Raw genomic sequence first — 6,539 nt, 5'->3', positions numbered from 1 at the left:
TATATATGGAACAAAAAAAAAAGGATTATTGTCAGTTATCACCGTGTCCCACGGCGACGGATGGACTGCATCGATCTGCGCAGGAAGCTAATAAGGTCGCGCGACATGATGACAGGAAGTCGATCGTGCGTGCGTGGTGTTTATATCCGATCCCATCCCTCTCGATCTATCTCCGACGGACAGCGACGTCCGGCTGGTCCGGCCGGCCGGTGATGGCGCAACGGTGGTTGAATTGTGCGCGCGATGCATTCTGGCCTCATAATGATCGAATGCATGCATGATCCGGCCATTCATGCCTATGGGGACGGACAGAAGGCCGGCCGGCCGGCGAGAGAGAGCGAAACAACAGCTGCTGGGGCGGCCGCCGCCGGCGCGGGCGACTGCAGTCTGCAGGCCGGGCCAGCTAGTGCACGCGCCACCACCATGGATGGATGGACGATATATACGCCGGCCGGCCCATGTCCGGCGCCACCGAGATCCGATTCATTGCAGGCGCCCTTGTCGGGAGGGAACTTATACGTACTATACGATAGGTTCAGTTCAGCATCAGCAGCAGTCAGCACTACTACTCCAGGATGGATCCGATGGATACATGCAGCACTAGTTTACGGTCGTTGCCTGCCAATGAGGCAATGAGGCGTATCATACATTGTGTATCTTTTTTTTTTTCACGGACGTGTCACGTGTTTCATTAGGACGAAGGAGAATAGTTTTACAAGAAGGATCGGTAATCAACAATTACCGAACCCTTCTCCCAGCGCTACAACCATTAGGACTGTATTATAATAACCGGGGCATATGGCTAGAGTGCTGAGATGACATCATGCTGTCGTGCTTCCGAGATAAAGATGCTGTGCGGCATGCTTCAAGAGCTTGCCAACTCAAGCGTCATGTTTCCGGCCATCCATCACGCTACCTAGCCAGGGGCTGCCGATCGAGCCGGAGCTGCATGCACGACAGTTCTAAGATATACCATCCTTATCTAATTTGTATATGCATTCATATATTATTGTCGCTAGTAGCTGATCGATGGACTCCTTAATAACTTATTCTAAATTAATTAATCTACTTGCATTGCAGCAAAGATCCCAAACAAGCGTTTCACGTACAAGAAGCCTCATGACCGTGCTGTGCTAGCCCACGAACTACCCTGCAGGTGTTTCCACTCAAAATCGCAAAGCTGAGACTGGGTATACAGTGGCCGCTCCAGGCGTTTGGGATGGTTGCCATACGTGACTGCCTCCATCACAATCGCAATAACATCTTTGACCGCCTAAGAGACAACTGCCAAATCGTTACCCGACAGGTAATTCGTATTATTTCATCATTCTTATAATCAAGCTAAAGTAGCATACCTGAGTTAATATATATATATATATATATATATATATATATATATATATATATATATATATATATATATATATATATATATATATATATATATATATATTTATTATTTATTAATCCATCATGGCTGATGATATCTTCCGATTATTTGGTGGTGTTGCATATATATATATATAGTAGGATCCATATTTGAAATTGATAGGCCCTACACGTGCCGTTGTGGTGTTGGACCCTGCCACCTTTGAGGTTGATCTCAAGGTTAAGGGCACTACTGAGTCTGAGGATCAATGGTTGAGCTTTCTAGCTGTAACTGCTTACTGCCACTTCTCTCGGCTCCACTCACACCTTCTGGAAAGGGATTATGCATGCTAGAAAGCTTAGCGAACTGCAGTTTCAACTTGGCTCTATTATTCGTTCAGTTGAGGCAACAATCGAGGTCCGAATCACTAGTGGATCATGGCCGCATGGTTTACGTGCCCAGTTTACTGCCGGCACCGTCAGCATACCTGGTGCACAAGTCATCTTACTAGATTCTGGTGACGATCAAGTGCCAGTTGTTGGATCACGTTGTGTTGCATCGGTTGAAGTTAGTGGCCAGCTGAGGGTTTGTGTGAAGGCATTGCTAGGTAATAAGATTGTAGTAAACAGAGTGAAGGTTTTTAAGCCTAAGACAGCTGGTGTAAGCGACGACAGTCTTAGGGTTGGCTTCTACATCAGGGAGAAGGTTTTCAAGCAGGCTAAGACAGCTGGTGATACATGCGACGACCCTCTTGCTCCTGGGGTTGGCTTCTGCACATTTGGTTTTAATTTCTCCTGGTCGGTTATTTCGTTCTTTGGGTAGTTTTTTAATGTAGTATTTGATGTCAACTAATGATGTGTGTAAGAAACATATGAACTCGTCTCTGTAAGACTGTAATTGTCGTTTATGTAGTGTCCCTTCATTAGTACTTATAAGTATTAATAATATTGTGATATGATGTGTCTCCACTAGAGTTGTTTTTTTGCCTGGGAGACAATTTTCATGGGATGATGCCATCTTTTTTGTGATGGTGATCGACGATATCCATAACACATCGAGATTTGCTCGAATCACAAAACTAAATAGATGGCAAGGCTCTCTCCTCAACTGAAAACTTCATAACTAGGACTCAAAGATAGCCTAGCCCAGCAGCCGTTAGGGTTTCGCCGACCTAGTGCCCTCCGAGGCGCCACCACCGGCCACCTCTCTGGCGTCGGCGGCCCCTCCCCCTCCCACTCCCTCTCCCCTCCTCGTTCCACCTCCGAGCTTCGCCATCTGAGCGTCGTAGCTGGCCATGGCGGGCCCGCTGTGCAGGCACCGGCCCTGATGGCCACCCCGACGCCGCCGGCGCCGACCTCCCCGTAGCCTCAGCTGGAGAACTCCGGCACTGGGGCGCGGCCGCCGCCCTCCCCGCCCACGAAGCCAGCCTCCACGTCCACGAGATCTGGCGCTAGAGAGCCTGCACGAGGCACACCCGCGCCGCCGCCAGCGTTGGGCTCCGCTGCCGCGGGATCCAGCGCAGGGGCGCCTCCGTGGCCTTCCCCGGTGCCCCCGCCGCCGACGATGTTGGGTCTGCCAACACGGCCACCACCTCCAGCGTGGGGGCGTAGCCGCCACCTTCCCCGCCCCCACACAAGAGAAGCCGTGCTACGCCACCGCAGGCTCCCTGTCCGCGCATCCATCAGTGTCGGGCCGCACCGCCGTGGCCACCAGCTCCGACAGCAGCACCAATAAGCCCGACCCTGCCCTCACTAGTACAGAAACAAGCTGTACTCCCGGTTGGGAAACCCCTTCAGTCCCGGTTTTCCAACCGGGAGCACGAATCCGGGACTAAATGTCCCCCTTTAGTCCCGGTTGGTAATACCAACCGGGGCTAAAGAGGCCTCCCGGCCTGGCCACGTGGGTCGATCCTTTAGTCCCGGTTGGTATTACCAACCAGTACTAAAGGTTTTCTTTTTTTGTTTCTATTTTCAATTGATGATTCGTTTTGGTTTTCGAATACGCAGTCTACGCTTATGTACATATAATATGTATATGTATATATATATATTACAAATAAAGCTTGCATTGTATATTCTATCATATCCTTGGGATAACAAATTCACTCCATCTGGTTTGGCTTCCATGTTTCGTTCATGTCATTGTAGAACTCGCCGGCGGGGTTTAAGACCTGGTCATTAAAAAATCCTGCTATGGTCTCTTGAATTGCTTTCAGTTGGTCATGTCGTATGACTTTTTCCTTCAACCATAGAGTCTTCAATAAAAGTTAAAGAAAAAGTATTAATATATATATATATATGTGTGTGTGTGTGTTAGGTCACGTGATTACTTATATATATGAGCAATAAAAGAAATTATGAATATATGAATATAACGTACTTTGAGGATCTCTTCATGAATTGTTTTTGAGTACGCCATGATGAACTCGCAAACATAGTGAAAACAAATTATAGACCAACTCTTACAATAAGAAACTTCACAGGTTCCATATTGCTAATACCAAGAATCTGATAACCATAGTCTTGCTAGTATCTTCATATTGCAAATGAAGAATTAAGCTGTACAGCACACCATAGTCTTGCTAGTATCTTCATATTGCTAATTAAAAATTTGGGCCAATCACAACAATTTACAAATTCGACTAGAGATGACACTCTGTAATCCAGCAAGACACTAATTCGAATGCAAACAACTACACAGCCAGACTAAGACCATATTTCAGACACTACCGAACAGGATAAGAAATTATGAAAATCCAAGCAAGTATTGACAGCGGCCATATAAACGCAGTAATATGTGCATCATGGGCATTGCTTCCACTTCTAAGAAACCACGAAACGGACTACTTAAACTCGCCCCAGTTGGACCCACACAGATACATCATGGCGAGGCATACTCTGGGCTATGGCATGGCATAGCAGAATAAATCGTACGCTTATGGATTACCCAATCAGGCAAACCGGTAACCACTACTAACGCAGGCCATGGAAGCGAGCAGAGGCCGGAAGATTTTGGCGCGTACCTTGATGAAGCCGATGTCCTTGGCGTTGCTGCGGAAGCACTGCCTGCAGCACATGAGCCCGTACTTCCGGATGAGGCCGTGGGGGTTGGCGCACACACGGCTGCAATCACACACCGCGGCATCCATTAGCAATCACCATCACCAAGTACGAAGTGTATATAATAAGGACAAGCACAAGGGCAAACAAATCTGCTTGGGCCGGAAGCACCAAAATCTAACTCCAAGCTCATGCCACAAATCTGGAGGATTAAACAGAAGACATATATATAGCACAAATGACATCGGCGATTAGGTGGGGCGAAGGAACTAGAGGGTTACCAAACCCTGGATCCAGGGCCGTAGTTCTTGGGGTGCGAGTTCCACACGTTGGAGTGTCCCATGGCGGCGGCGGCGGCAGGGGAGGAGGAGGCCTCGCGAGTAAACCCTAAACAAATATATATATCAATACACAGTACGTTGGGGCCAGCGGCGTTGGTGGCGCGCGGGGCGGCCGGCGTTGGGGTTCCAGTCGAGGCCGTGCACCTCCCGCGCGTGCTCGCGGAGGAGGCGCACGGGGTTCTGCGGCGGCGGGAGCCGCCCGGCGTCGAAGAGGCGCACGGAGCCTTCCCCGGAGGCGGCGGCGTAGAGGGAGTCGTGGGACTCGGACCACGCGCAGTCGAAGAGCGCCTCGGAGGTCGAGAAGGAGAAGATCGGCGCCGGGTCCAGCGGCGGCGAGGTCAAGGATGATGAGGTGGCAACGGGCGACGGTGACGAGGGCGGCGATGGCGGCAGTGGCGATGGGCGACGAAGACGAAGAGTGAGGAGGAAGAAGAAACGACCGCCTTATATAGGGGAGGGACTTTTAGTCCCAGCTCCTGTAAAAGCCCGAGACGAAAAGACCTTTAGTTCCGGTTCGTAATACCAGCCGGGACTAAACCGGCTGGTATTACGAGCCGGGACTAAAGGTGTATTTTGGCGGGCCGCAAAAAATGCAGCCCACCTTTAGTCCCGGGTGGTAGATCTACCCGGGACTAAAGTTGGGCTGCAGTTTCACTTCCCGCCCGTTTCAAGCTCCATTTGTTTTTATATATTTCTTTCTCTAAAATGTTAAAGTCTTGTTAATTACACAGTAAATTAAATACAAGGCATAAAATTGTTTTAAAAGAATATGTATTTACTTTTGCTTTATTGCACACAGGAAAATTGTGTGACCTAAAGTTTTTTATTTTTTCTTATAAATATTGAAACATAATGTCATTAATAATTACTATTTCATTAATGCAAAAATATAGTGTTTAATTTAAATCATTAAAACTTTTGTTTTCGATTGGAAATTTGTTTTCACATCATTTTAACGTAAATCTTTTCATTTTTTCATCACTCATTGTCCAAAAGCGACATGAAACTTGAACTGGTTGTCGACTGCTACCCCGTCTCCAGTCGCCTTTACCCATTGGCACTTGAACAAAGATATCTTAAAAGTAGGTGCATAGTTTAGTTCCCATATCTTCTCTATGCGGCCATAATATGTTTGCTTATTTTCATTAGGGTCGGTGGCAGCTATGCGGACACCACTGTTTTGGACTTCCATGAACCTCTCAAAGGGGAACATGTTGTGCAGGAACACAGGACCGGGAATGCTAATCTCCTTGATCAGGTGAACTAGGAGGTGTGTCATGATATTAAAGAAGGAAGGAGGGAATACCAACTCAAAGCTGACAAGATATTGAACCACATCATTCTGTAGTTTAGCTAGATCCATTAGATCGATTGCCTTCTAAGAAATTGCATTGAGGAATGCACATAGCTTTATGGTGGCTAGACGTATATTTGGAGGTAGAATTCCTCTTAATGCAACTAGAAGCAATTGCATCATGAGCACGTGACAGTCATGAGCACGTGACAGTCATGGGACTTTAAGTTTAGGAATTTCTTCTCTGGCACATTTATTATACCCTTTATATTCGAGAAGAATCCATAAGGTACCTTGATGCTTGCTAGGCATTCAAACATGCTTTCCTTCTCTTCTTTGCTAAGAGTGTAGCTAGCAGGACTTAAGTAATAGCGTCCATCATCTGTCTTCTCTAGATGTAGCTTGTATCGTTCTTTCAAACACCGCAGGTCCTATCGTGCTTCAAGTGTGTCCTTAGGCTTCCCATACACACCCAT

General features: G+C 47.5%; 1 pseudogene; it reads left to right on the top strand.

Moving 5' to 3' along the window:
* Nucleotides 1-243: 243 nt before the first annotated feature.
* LOC136492556 (uncharacterized) lies at nt 244-2,191 on the top strand (annotated as a pseudogene).
* Nucleotides 2,192-6,539: the final 4,348 nt, after the last annotated feature.

Source organism: Miscanthus floridulus, chromosome 11 (assembly GCF_019320115.1).
Source record: "Miscanthus floridulus cultivar M001 chromosome 11, ASM1932011v1, whole genome shotgun sequence".
Taxonomy (NCBI): Eukaryota; Viridiplantae; Streptophyta; class Magnoliopsida; order Poales; family Poaceae; genus Miscanthus; species Miscanthus floridulus.
Note: the sequence above shows the minus strand (reverse complement) of the source record. Positions and strands in the feature narration are given on the sequence as shown.